The sequence below is a fragment of the Tamandua tetradactyla genome, chromosome 13 (assembly GCF_023851605.1).
Source record: "Tamandua tetradactyla isolate mTamTet1 chromosome 13, mTamTet1.pri, whole genome shotgun sequence".
In the NCBI taxonomy this organism is placed as follows: domain Eukaryota; kingdom Metazoa; phylum Chordata; class Mammalia; order Pilosa; family Myrmecophagidae; genus Tamandua; species Tamandua tetradactyla.
In genome coordinates this window covers 62,826,006-62,839,742 of record NC_135339.1, presented here as the reverse complement: position 1 = coordinate 62,839,742, position 13,737 = coordinate 62,826,006, and the positions used below count along the sequence as shown (strand labels likewise).

The 13,737-nt window shown below is 49.1% G+C and overlaps 2 long non-coding RNA genes across 2 annotated transcripts; one reads left to right on the top strand and one right to left on the bottom strand.

The window, feature by feature from the left end:
• The first annotated feature begins 788 nt into the window (after positions 1-788).
• LOC143654177 (uncharacterized) lies at positions 789-5,599 on the top strand. The gene is made up of 3 exons (XR_013161701.1): positions 789-1,001; positions 2,792-2,891; positions 5,307-5,599. It is a non-coding gene; the product is annotated as an uncharacterized LOC143654177 (long non-coding RNA).
• On the bottom strand, positions 5,153-13,737 carry LOC143654176 (uncharacterized). Its single transcript, XR_013161700.1, has 5 exons — positions 13,554-13,737; positions 10,077-10,252; positions 9,869-9,935; positions 6,658-6,837; positions 5,153-5,527 (listed from the first exon to the last, which is right to left on the bottom strand). It is a non-coding gene; the product is annotated as an uncharacterized LOC143654176 (long non-coding RNA).

Sequence of the window (13,737 nt, the reverse complement as noted above, 5' to 3'; positions counted from 1 at the left end):
GGTCCTTTACATTCTGTCTTTAATCTTCTGATTAGATTGACTTTCCCAAATGAGGCAGACTTGTCCATCCCTCAGGAAGCCTAGCCATGGTCCTGAGGATCTAGAGGTTCGTACTGCTGCAGTTCTCTTACCTACATCTCATTCTCCCCCAAGGAGTGAGCAGTGGATTAAATGTCCTTTGGATTGTCTTCTCCATATTCTTGATGCAATCTCAGCTGGGTTCCCTGCTCCTTTATTTAAAGCATGCACTTTCCTTCCTAGACGAAAGCATCCATGCTTCGCAGAGGTGGCAGACGGAAGGGTCTCAAGTGAGGCCTGAGAGCAGAGTCTCCTTTTCCCTTAGCCAAGACTCCCCTCTTTCTGGGCCTTGTTTACAGATCCCCCAAATAAAGAAAGCCTAAAGTCCAGCTTTCAGGGGCTAGGGAGTACAGGCAATGGTCCCAGACTATTTTTCCCTTCCAAGGGTGTCACACTGTGCCCACAGCCTTGTCAGTATTCCAGGGTAGGGTGACAATTGGGGTACTGCCTAGTGAATCAGACCTCTGACCCTAGCCCTACTCCTGGACCCTGGCCCAGAAGCTGTGCTCCTCAGGGATGCAATCCTCTGCATCTCCTTTTCATCTGGAGCTCTCCCTCCAGGGCTGCTGACACTGAGTTGGGAGCCAGGGACATGGGGGATGGAGGTTTCTCACCCCATCCCCCAACCTTGCCTGACGTCATAGGCCTCACTTTCTGACACTAATTGGTTGCCGTGGAAACAAGTTCCTTAAACTGCATAATAACTTGTGGTAGTGGGAGGGAGAGCCAGAGGAGCCAGCCCTACCACAAAGAATTCACAGAGCCCCTCAGAATCACAGTAGGGCTCCCCAGAGACCCTCTCCTCTGCCGGAACACCTGCCTAGCATAAGGAGAAACATTTTCCAGGCCAGGAAAAAAAATGCCCCACACACTGACTCCCAGATTTCTTAGCTTCCGGGGCCCCTAGCCAAGACTGTACTAAGGTAACCCTAATTTTCCACTCCTACCATTTCCCCCTTCATTTGGGAGTCTTTCATGTCCTTAGGTGGGGAGATTTTCCTGCAAAGACCGAGATAGCCCAAGGCAAAAAAAAAAATAATAAGTTAGCCACTTATACTAGAACAAGTGGATATCAGATGTGGTATGAATCTCTCTCTTCCTGTCCCACACCAGAAGTCATCTCTTCTAAGAAACTATCCTTAACTGGCCAATCTCCCACTCTCATCCCCTTTACCACTTACTCTCTCTAGAGCTTACACATATCTTTCAGTCAATCATTCAACAAGATTTTATGAGACTCTGCTATGCTGCAGATCCTTTGGCAAGCCCTAGGAGATGGCAGGGCCCTGCCTTTTGGGGGCTCACAGCCAACATATTATACCATGTCACATGTTCGTCCCTTTAATGTATCTGGTTTTTCTTTTTTTTCATTCTGGTTCCCCAAACATGGAGTGAGCTCTTTAGTTGCTGGTAGGGTGGGGTGCACTTTGCTTGTTATCCCCTTCTACCCAGGGATTGTCCAAGGGTGGAGACCTTGAGCCTGTTAATGATAACCCTTGCCTGACACTAAATCCCCAAATCTGGGGCTCCTCAGTCTCCCATTTCACCCCCTTGGTTTCTAAACTACAGTGACTAGCAACTGGCACCAGCCTTCCAAGGACCCTAGAGTCTTCCCTTCCCTTTCCAGGCCAAGGAGCAGAGAAATGGATGGGACTTAAGGATGGGAGCAGAAAAGTACACCTTCTGCGTGTCCACTGGAGTGCATGCATGGGCACCAGACACACAGTCATGCTTTCACACATCTGTGTCCTTCACACACACATATGCACGTATGTTGGCCAATGTCTGTATCTTCTCCCACGTTGGCCAGTGCCGGTGTGAGAGCATGTGTGCTTCCACTTCTGAGCGTGACTGAATACATGTTCAGGGGAAAGGGAATTTAGGGGATGTCTCTATGTGTGTTTTTTTCTTACTGCTTGGCTTTTTTCAAAATGGCTTAGAGCACTACTGTCATTTATGGGGTTTAAAATGTCAGAACAGGGCCTGCAGGGAGGCAGGGGAGATTAAACTGCAAACAGTGAAGGTTATAGATGACGTTTCTGATAGGCTGACAGGACTCAAATGATGCCACACTTTAGCAATCATTTAAACATACACACACACACGTGCACGCGCGTGTACACACAAATACATCCCAGATCATCTCTCCATATTTTAATAGCATATTCTGAAGGCTAAAAGGGTAAAAGCCTATGTCTAGAAAACCAGAGCTCTGTTTTCAGAAACCAACCAGCAGCTCTCTTGTGTGTGTGTGTGCATGTGTGTACTCACCCATGTGCATCTACCTGTGCAAGGCAAACACACGCTTATTTGTATTTTGGGGTCTGTACGGGTTAATTCCACCTCACCTTTATATAGTGTCCAATATAATTAACAAAATACATCACATCTGATAGGCTACCTGAGCCTCACAATTTTTGTAAGGTCGATAAGGGAGAAATTATTATTCCCATTTTACAGATATAAGGACACTGAGGCTCAAAGCAGTCCGATGGTTTGCCCAAGATCACCCAGCTAGAAAGCGACACAGCTAGGATTAGAACCAGAGTCTTTTTATACCTACCCAGATCTCTTTACTCAAGGCTGTGGTTCTCAACTCTCAAGTCATCTGGCACACTTCATTTCTTCTTCTTTTTTTTTTTTCTGGATGCAATTTTATTTTTAAATTTTTATTGTGGTAACGTATTTTATCACATAACATTTCCCATTCTAGCCACTTTCAAGCATACGATTCATCAGTGTTGATGACGTTCACAATGTTGGGCTGCCATCACTGCCACCCATTACCAGAACTTGCCCACCACCCCGAACAGGTGAGGAGCGGCTGCTTTACTGATCTAGGGTAAGAGGAAAGAGGGAGAGAGACAGGAAAGGAGAAGAGGAGAGCTGGCCCTTTGGAAGGTCACACTGCCCACCTAATTGCTGAAGGTCGTGAACAATGCTCCCCGACGTGGCCCTCTGCAAGCGGGTCAGCGGCGGGCAGCACTTAGGAGCACAGACTCAGCAGCGGCCTGTATGGCCTTGAATCTTGGGTGTCTGCTTAATATCGTGTGACTTTGGGCAAGTACTTAGCATCCGTGTGCCTCTGTTTCTTTATCTTTAAAATGGGGATGCTGATAATAGTACCTACCTCATAGGGTCAGCAGGAGAATTCAGTGAGTTCATTTAAAGCACCTGACACATCCTGGGTAGGGGGTAGCCATTATTATTCTACAACTTTTGAAACTTTCTCCTCCCTTTGCTCCTTAAAACCCCTCTTCCCTGTTTCTCTTCCTATAGTCCTGAACATTCTTTCTCAGTCTCCTTTGCTAGTTCTGATCCTCTGCCTTCCCTCTGAGTCACTGGTTCTCAACTTCAACTATGCATTAGTATCACCTGAGGAACTCTTACAAATCACTCCCCCAGATTCAGATTTAATTGTTCTGGGGCTGATCCCAGCCACTGGTACTTTTCAGGTTCCCCAGATGATTCAAATGTGCTGCCAAGGTTGAGAAGCACTTCTCTAAACGATGATACTCTCTAAGACTTGGCCTTCTTCTCTCCTCACTTGTCTTCCCCGAGTACTTGACCTCCTTCCCATGGCCTTAATTACCTTCCATATGCTGGTGACTCCCACATCCATATACCCTGACAAGGTTTCTCTCTTGAATTATAGCCATGCTTGTCCAACTTCCTAGGAGACACCTCAATTTTCAATGCATGAAGATAGGGATGTTCTTAATATTCTTTTAATCTCCTGAATATGTTTATTTGGGGGTACGCCAGGCCCCTCCACTCCATGTCCCAATCAGAGCTCAATGTTTTATACTCTCTCCAAATCTATTCTACGTCTCCTATTCTCCATTCCTGTCACCCTCTGTTATGGATTGAGTGTCCTCCCAAAAAAGTCATGCTCAAGTCCTAAATCCCGTCCTGTGATTGAACTCATTTGTAAATAGGATCTTCAAAGATCCTACTAGTTAAGGTGAGTCCAAACTGAATCAGGGTGGGCCTTAATCCAGTATGACTGGGGTCTTAAAAGCAGAGGCCATTTGGACACAGTAGGAGTCAAACGGGAAGAAAGACGGCCATGTGACGGAGGCAGAGACTGGTTATAGATTGCTGGCAAACCACCTGCACGCTGCAGACATCAGAGAAAACAACTCTGTCAATTAGATTTTGGACTTCCTACCTCCAAACTATGAACCAATAAACTTCTGTTTTTTAAGCCAGCCAGTCTGTGGTACTTTGCTGCAGCTCTAGTAAATTAAAACAGTAACCCTTCACCCAAGGCAAGAACCTGTGGTCATCCGAGAATTCTCCCCTTTAAACATCTACCAGATCCAAACAGGCACAAAAATCCGGCCAATTCTCTCTTAAGGCTCTCTGGAGGCTGTCACCTCGGTAGCCCCATTGTCACTGCTGTAACTCAGGTCCTCATTGTCTCTTACTTGCAGTCCTATGAGCCTCCTCACTGGTCTCCCAGCCTTCAGGGGTTTTGCTGCACCTCTCCCCCATTTTCTGCAGCATCCTCAGAGCTATTTCTCTGAAATGCAAATCACTCTGCACTAAAGTCCTTTGGTGCCCCATACACCCCACCCCACCCCCTCCCCCCTCACAGGATAAAGCTTGACCCCTGGGCATGGCCCTTCAGTGTCTGTCCCTTCCCCCTGGTCTCTCCCAAAGTGACCTCCATACTCCACCCTCTGTACTTTAGTGAAGTTTTCCCAAGGTGCAGGTTGTGTGATGCCTAAGCCTTTTCTTATGCTGCACCCCTGCCTTGAACACCCTTCCTTGTCTCCCCCTCCCACTGTGCCACATGTACAAATTGGCTGAAGCCCTCTGCTCTATGAAGCCTTACCTGATGCTTCACGTCGAAGTGACCACTCTCTCTTTCTGTCCCCACTCTGCCTTGCAGTTTTCTCTATCATGTTATCTCTCTCCCTCTGTCTTTTACTTCCCCCCACTGGACTCTGATCATCTGGAAGGCATAAACCATGTCTTGTCTTTGAATTCTTGATGCCTGACAAGTGCCTAGTGCTCAATAAATATCTGTAGAACAAATAGTTAAAAAGTCTTTACTTTAACTGGATGGAGTTAAAGGATGGAGAAGGGAGAACAGGCTCCAAGCCCTATAGTGAGTTTACAGATTTTGGTGCGCTTAGCTATAGCACTCAGTAGAGAATGCTTTGGATTCTGGCTCTGAATTTTGAAGGGTAGATCTCAAAATTATTTCCTTCCTCCTGCAGCCAAGGCAGAGAGACTAGTTGTGAGCAAAGAGACCCATATCTGTCACTGGCCAGACACCATGGCCCACAAGTTCTTCGCCTAGATCTGCCTCAGCAATACTGGCCATCCAGGCCCCAAGCTGGGAGCTCCGACACCTGATGCCCCCTCCTGGCCTGTCTGAGATGGAAAGAGTCTTCTCCCTCTTTCATCTGAGATCAGATTGGAACGTCTCCAAGGGAACCTTCAGAAAGAAACCAAGAAAAATTGAAAGCAAGGAAGCAAACCAATACACAAACACAGAAACAAATACAAAAATGGGCGGTGCAAATGTCTGATTCTAATTTGTCAGCGCTTCCAAGGGAGCACTTTCAAGACTCACCTTCTCTCCCCTGCCTGGCCCAGGGAAGGGGCTGGGCAGGAGTTCTAGGCCCAGCCCAGCAGGTATGGCAGCCGAAACGGTCAGTGCAGTTTTTACCACCAGGGAAACTGAAGCAAGCCCACATCCTCAAGAGGAGTGAAAAGTCAAGACCTTTTACTTGAAAAAGTCAGGGACCCAGAGAATGGCCTACAGAGGATGGTATCTGAAACACCTAGGTCAGTGTTTGCCTTTCATGGCTGGGTCCAAAGGGCCTGTCCCTTACTTGCTGATATTCTTAGAACTCCTGCCATATGTCAGCACTGTGCCAAGCACTAGATTAGCTTGTATAATCCTCACAATAACTCTAAGAAGTAGGGACTATTGTTATTCCTGTTACAGGTAGGGAAACTGAGTCTCAGAGAGGCTAGGTAACTTTTTCAAGCCCACAAAGCTGGCAAGTGGCTAAACTAGAATTGAAACTTAGACTGTCTATCCCCAAAACTCCAGACTCTTGACTTAGATGGTATATTGCCTAACAGACTTAGGGGGTAATTATTAAATATTTGCTAATAGTAATAATACTATGAATAATATCTTATTTAGGGATTATTATTATTATTATTATTATTATTATTCCCATTTTACAGATGAGGCTTAGAAAGGTTGAAAACCTTGTCCAGTGTCCAAAGCTAATCAATGAAAGAACTGGGACACAAAACCAGGGGGTGGGATTAATAAATGACGAGAGGCACCCCACCTCCCATTACCATCCTGGGGACGGTCCACGAAAGAAAGAGAAGCCCTTTCCAGGAGCTCTGAAAAGATGGTTGACACCCTGATCAAGGATAGTTGCAAGCTTTTATCATGTGCCCTGGCAAAAGCAGCTCCAGCTTGGACAGCTCTGCCAGGTTCAGGGTTTAGTTGTGCTCAGAGGTGACCTGGAAGGCCTGCCCAGTTCCTCCCTTTTCCCCCCAGGCCTTTAGAGCACCCTCTCACCAGCTGTGTCTACTCACAATAGGCTGGCACTCAGAATCTGGTTGGATTTGGGTTCCCCAATATCCAGAAAATCAGATCCTCCAAGACCCCTGGACGCAGGGATTCTTCAGCACTCCCCTGCTGGATATTTTGCTTCCTAAGTCTCCCTAAGGCTTTGGTATTCCGGTGGGAATCCTTGCAGACAGCCATCCTGGTACCTAAGGAAAAAGGGAGAGAGGAGGAGAAGGAGGGAATTCCTAACCCCCCTTCTCCATCTTCCAGCCTCCCTGGAAGCCTCCCAGGCTGTCCCCCCACCCCCACCCATCTCTCAGTTTCTCACCTTGAGGCAAAGGCAGATGATGATAGAGCTGGGGAGCAGAAACCATCTGAGCCCTCAGGCACAGCAGATCCCCATCTTTGGTACTTAGCAATGTGAACCCCAGAAGGTGAGGGAACGAGAGATGGGGAGAGGAAGGCCAAGATGTACAGAGACTCAGAGATGCAGATGGAGACAGTAGCTAGGAGGGTTTGCAGAGAAGAAAACAGAGGAGGAAGGAGTGAGGGAAGCAAAGAAAGGAAACTGAGGAGGGTGGGAAAGAAGCAGAGAAAGGGGGAGGGAGGAGAGAAACCGAAAGAGCCCGTTGCTTTATTCATGGCTGGTGATATTATAGACTGAGTGAAAATCACATTATCGTAATGGGAAAGTTAGAGTTGCTGAGATGATGCCCTGAAGCCTCGGTGCTGATTGGGGTGTGATTGCTATCTGTATTTATATGTAGAAAGCAAAGTTCACTGCCAGTTCAAGATGGTGGCGGCTGCTTTATGCAACATAATTCTTCAGTAGGGAGACGCCCTGAGCTAGCCGCGCGGGCAGCAGGAGCGCGCACTGCTGACGCCTGAGCGAGCGCTGGAGCCGCGCTGGAGCCTGGCGTGGAGTCCGGGCGGAGCGCGGCCCGCAGAGGGGGCGCAACGGAAGCCCGAGCCGTTGCGGAGGATAGCGGAGGATAGCGATGGGAGAGGGGAGAGGGGAGGGAGATAAGCGCACTTGGGGACCAAGGGGTAGGTAGGAACTGCAGCCAGAGTTGGGGAAAGGGGTGGAACTGGAGTCCCCCACAGGCATCACCCAGGGAGACCCTCGGAGGTCCTAAACCATTAACCGACTCTACAACTGACCCACACTCACCCCCGTTATGTAATTCAATATAAAACCGCACACTAAATAGGAAGTCTTTATTGTCCCCCACGATGACCACTTCGACGCTTTTTTTGGAAATCTCAACTCTTGACAATTTTTTCCTCTAATTTTGTATTTCTTTTTCTGGGGTCCCTGCTGGGCTGGTGGCCCCCTATATTCTTCTACTCTGCCTGTTGAGCAGCCCAGTGCTGGGATGAAAAACAGCCAACCCCTATTGACTGGTGATGGGTTTCATCTCTGACCTACTGGGCCCGCAGGGCTGGAGAACATGTGGGGAGGGGAGCAATCAGCCCAGATTCCAAGCATCAGCTGCAAGCAGACCTCCAGGACCCGAGAGCAGTGCCCTGCCCCATCCTTGGAGGGCACCCTACCTGCTTAAGAAGAGAGAAAGGGGGCTGTCAGTGCAACCTGAGCAGCACCTGAGCCCAAACCACTTCTTACTTGAGGCCTGTTTCCCTCAGGGCTTTTTTGAGAAGTGCGGTTGAGCTGGGTCAGACTGTGACCCTACATTAGGGTTGTCAGATAAAATGCAGGATGCCCAGTTAAATTTGAATTTCAGTTAAGCAATAGCTTTTTAATGTAAATATGTCCCAAATATTGCATGGGACGTACTTATATTAAAATTTACTTATTTTCATTACTCAAAAAAAAAGTTATTTATTGTTTACCTGAAATTCAAATTCAAATAGGCACCCTATATTTTTATTTGCTAAATCTGGCAATCATATCCTACCTTTACCCTGCCCATTAACCTCAGGTTTTGTGCTGATTTACTGAAGGAGGCAGTGCCCAGGAGTGGAAAGAGCCAGATTTACCACTTAATAACTGTATGACTTTAGATGAGTTGTTTTGAACCTTCTAGAGCCTCAATCTCCTTATCTGAGCAGTCGGAGATAACAATACTGTGTGCAAAATGCTCAGACTAATACCTGGCACTAAATAATCATTCATTAACTGATAGTTATAATGTGCTAACCCTATTACATTCCCTCTCCGTCACCCCTTCTTCCCTTACAAACCCTATCCTGGGTTTCTTGGATGTCAGGTAAAAAGCTTGTGTCCAGATTCCTTTATGCTGGAAGCTGCCGCCCAGGTAGGGGTCAGCCCAGGGACAGGCCAGAGTTCCAGAGAGCTGACCCGAGGGTGAGGCAGGGACTAAGAGCAAGGAAGGGAAGCCTGTGACCTCCACAAGCCAAGCCCCACACACTTAGATACCTCTTCTAAGCTTTAGAGTCTACCCTCCTTTGGTCTCTAAGCCCTCCTTTCTCCTAGGCAGATGAGGCATAACAGTGAAGGGATGCTGAAGAGGGAGGGAGCCCTGCTTACCTGTGAGACCACAGAATGGGCTGTTTGAGCACCCAGTCTGCCCAACAGCCATCTGTCTCATCTTGGTGTCAGGGCAAACTCCTCCCCATCCTCTGGCAGAGGCCAGTGGCTAGGACACATCAGTAGACAATACGGGAGTTTTCCTGAGGGTCTCTTGAGTTTGTTCTCCCTCCAGCTCTCATATTTCAACCCCAGCTCACACAGGTTTGGTGAAGGAAAGAGTGTGCAAAAGAGGGGTTCTGGAGTCCCACTGAGGCAGCCTGGGTTCCGGGCTGCTCACCTGTGTGACCTTGGACCTGTCTCATAGGAGAATGGGACTTGGTTCCTTCCCTCGCTAAGATGTTCCTGATTCTACAAAACAAGGTGGTTCCCAGAGCCTCCTCAGTCCCAGAGCAGCTGGTGACTGGACCCAGCCTCGTCTCTGAAGGAGGCTAATTATCCAGGAGCTAATTTGTGGGAAAATAGAGGCATATTTTCCTCTGCAAGAGGTCATAGACTCAGGACTTTGGTGCCATGCAGATGATATAAATGTGAAGCAACCAGCGACATGCAATAAAGAGTGGTGGAGTCTGCAGCTATACTTCAAAAGCCCATGCCTCTCCTAAAGGCATTCAATTAAATGTTTTTAAACAGTGTGCTCATCAAACCAAACACCCAGGTGGTATTTCCTAGCCACAGGGCCTTAAAGCATTGACACAGAGATTCCACATGTGCAGAGACATGCTGACCTTGAATATGCATGGGGACATCTGTAGTCACACTAAAGTCATATCCCCAAGGAGCAGAGAAGAGGGTCTGTAAGAAAGCACAAGGACACTCAGAGGAGCTGCCTGCTCCCAGCTTGCCTTCCTGTGCACCTCCTACCAGCCTCCCACCCCTCTGCCTCCTCCCCCTCCACCCATTGGGATCCAAGTCTGCGGCTCACACCCTTCTCACCTTCTCTTCCTTCTGCCTGGTAGTGAAATTCTGTAGAGCCCAAACAGCATGAGTAGATATCCGGGAGGGGCTCTACAGAGCTGACCCATGCGGTGGAGCCATCACACATGTATTTGGGGTGTTCAGGACAGCCCCCTCCTGCTTTTGATCCTCACAACAAGCCTGGATTGGGTCTCCTGGAGAAGGATAATTGATCCTCTTTTCCCCTCTTTTAAGGCTTATCTTTCACCCTGGAGCTCTGGAGGAGGCCTCAGCTCCTTCCCACCAGCTAAAAATTCAGGGATTCCATAAAATCTAAAATCCTAAAAATAAAAAATCCATAAAAAATAAAATAAAATCCTAAAATCTCTGGGTCTTTCCTTGGAAGTTTGTCTTTGCCATTCTCCACCTCCAGGCAGAAGTGACCCTCCCTGCCATGCCGGAGACCCAGGTTCGATTCCTGATGCCTGCCCAAGCAAATAAAAGTGGTCTTCCTACTGTTCCGTATACAAGGGGTAGGGGACTGACAAGGTCCACACACTCCCTTGGCCCTACTTAGCCTTAATATCAGGAAGTTTAAGTCCATGTTTGTAATGAAACCTATGGGGATGTGTAAAGACCCTCTCCTAAGGAGCAGCCAGGCATCCCTAAACCTTCCTGGATCCTTCCCCAAACCAGAGAACCGAGGCTCCAGGCATTCAGGCCATTGAACCTAGAAGGATCCTGAGAGGCGATGCAGGGTCTGGGCCTTTTCTATGTTCCCTCTGGGTCCATTCCCTCTTTGGCCATCAGTACAACCCAGCTAAGCTTTCCCCAGGCTCAAGTCATTGTAGCAAAGCAGAAGTAGATCAATAAATTGCAATAAATTAAAAAAATTAATTAATTAAAATCCAGGACTATCCCAAAGATTCCTGAGAACTGATTTTTTTTTTTTTTTATGGTCCACTGTTTGAAGCTGTCTGTGTTCTTGTCCCTTCCCCTTCGTGTTTATACACTGATCATCACTTGCATCTCATCAGGGCTGTGATGTGTCTGGCCACAGGGAATGACTACCCAAATCACACAGGAGTCAGGAGAGGGCTCATCAAATAAGGATTTGTCTTCTTGGTGGTGCAAGAGAGTCCAGGGACATGACCTCTGCCCTGTCTTGGAGACATGAGTATTTGAAGATGAAAGTGAGATATCTCCTAGGGCAGGAAGCTGTCTGGTGGCTCATCTATTCAGATCGCTTGAAGGTGCCTGTTTTTTGACACTTTGGGCATCTTATCATTATTCATATGTCCCTGATCCCCAGAACGACCCAGCGAGAAGAACTGAGTTTCGGCAGAGAGCATGCTGCTTGCGGTAGAGGGAGAAGAGATGAACCACTTGCCCCAGAGATCTCCCCTCACCCTCTCCTCCTCATCAGGGAGGAGACAGAAAATAGCCCACCGCTTCCAAGCACAGAGGAAGAAGCTGATCTTCTCAAAAGCTGGAGGCTGGGTAAAATGCCCCCTGCCTGGGATGGATGTGGAAGGAATGCCTCTGAAGGAATGTCACTCCCCTCCCCTGGCCGGCCCTGTAGGCGCTTGGTAATCCACCCTGCCTCCCCAACCTCCCCAGCAGCACACGCCCGTTCGCACACACACGCACACGCACACACACAAGCACATAAATCTTAATTGTGTCCGGGGCTTTTTACAGCGTTAATTAATCATATTTAGGGCTGTTTCCAGCTGTTGCTGAGGGAAAGAAGGTCCCACACGCCTGTGACTTAGGGCAAAGCCAACCAGACGAGGAATTCTTTGATTCCAGAGAAGCTGAACATGGGAAAGACGCCTCTAATCCCTGAGCCTCTCTGATCCCTGCCTGCCACCTCCCCCATCGCTGCCCTTGGAAACTGATCTGGGCTGGGAAGAGGAGGGGCTGGGGGCTGGAAAGGAGAGGAGAGGGAAGGGGCGGAGGAGGGGACCAGGACTGTGCTAAACTGAGCTGGCCGCCTGGGGCCCGACTTAAAGTGGGCAAAGGGTTGGCCGGGATCAGGGGCTGGGCCTGCGGTGCTGACTTGGTGTTTCTGCCCCAGTACTTGGGCTGTTTAGAGGGCCCGGGAGAACCTGTGACTCCTGAATAGCCACTGGGCCCAGGAGTTCTGGCAGGAGGCTGGGCCCGGGCTAGTCTGATCAGCGGGTGGGCGGCCCTGACCTGATTACAGTTGTGCACAGCCAGCGGAGGCCGAGAAAAGAACCTGGCTCAAGGCTTTCTGCTCTCCTGTGCCTTTGCCGCAGGCCCCAGCAGCATCTCTCACAGCTCCCTCGGGCTCTCTTCTGTCTCTCCCGGCTTCCCTGTGTAACCTCCCTCTCCCTGGGGCTCTATGTCTCTACGTCTCTAAGGTGGTTTCAATCTCTTCCACCAATGACTGTCTCTGTCTCTCTGCTGCTATCTCTGAAAGCTAGGGTACCACCTCACGGCTTCACAAGAGACGCATCTCAAGATGGAGAGACAACTCAAGGGGAAGGGGCTAGCCTGGCTGGTGCTAATGAACTCTCTACCTCTTCTTTGGCCTGTGCCAAATGGGGTGGGGGTGGGGGGGAATTGTTGCTGAGAGTTGGGGCAGAAGGGGTCTCTCTCATCGTTGGAAGACCCAGATTGGCTGGGCAGGGGGGGGGGGCGGGGGCAGGGAGAAAGACTCCCCAGGGGGGAAGGTGAGAAGGTGCCAGGCTGCACGAAGGCCAAACAGAGATCAAGTAGTGGCAACCCAACCCCTCCTTGTCATGATGACTCCCCCACCCCCAGCCCAGCATATCCCCTTGTTGAGGCTTTCTGAGTCCTGGCCTAACTGGGCCTAAATAATTGAGAAGCCCATTACAGCCTTGCTGTTTCCTCACTGTCAAGTGTAAACGCTGCACTGGTCGGGTGGGGAAATGGGGCTAATTTGAATTGATAATAGGAAATGCGGGGAAAAGTCATCTATAGTGAGTGAGGAGCCAGCGATCCCCGAGCAGATGCTAAATCTTGTATAATGAAAGAATCTGCCGATGTCAATTATGTACGAGCGTCTTTGCAGTGGTTGGAGGCGGTGGGCGGGCGAGGGAACGGAGGGCTGGGTGCATCCCATAAACCCAAACACCCATCAAAGGCTCATACATATGGAGCGGTGGAGATTACGGCATAAATTTGAATGTTATGAATGTGCATGAGGGACAGGCAGGAAGCCCACCTCGTAAGGGGGTAGGAAAGGGACTGTTTTTCAGTGCCTGTGCACAAGGGAGCTTTTGTCCTCTTGGTCCCTCAGCTGTGTCTCTTGTCTCAGCTGTGTCCCCTCTGTGCCCAGTTGTGTTCCGAGATGAAAAAGCAAGTCAGGGCATGGGGGTGCTGGGGCAGGGAAAGATTAGCTGCTTTCCTGGGACCTGGATGTGGTCTGTTGGGGGCTTTGGACCCGAGCTGCCCTTGACCCATTAGAAGTGATCCCAGGTTGAGATTGCTGTGGCTGGGAATCCAGAAGGCTATCATATCTCTGACCTGAACATAGTTTTCCTCCTGGAAACAGGAGAAAAGGAGAGATCGATGTTGGCGGTGATGTAAACTGGGCAGAGTGATCCTGGAAGACAGCCGAGAGGAAGATGTCACAAACTGTGTCATAAAGGGGGCCAATGGCTCAGAACGACAACATCAGGACACGGCTTCTTATTTCTGAACACAGAGA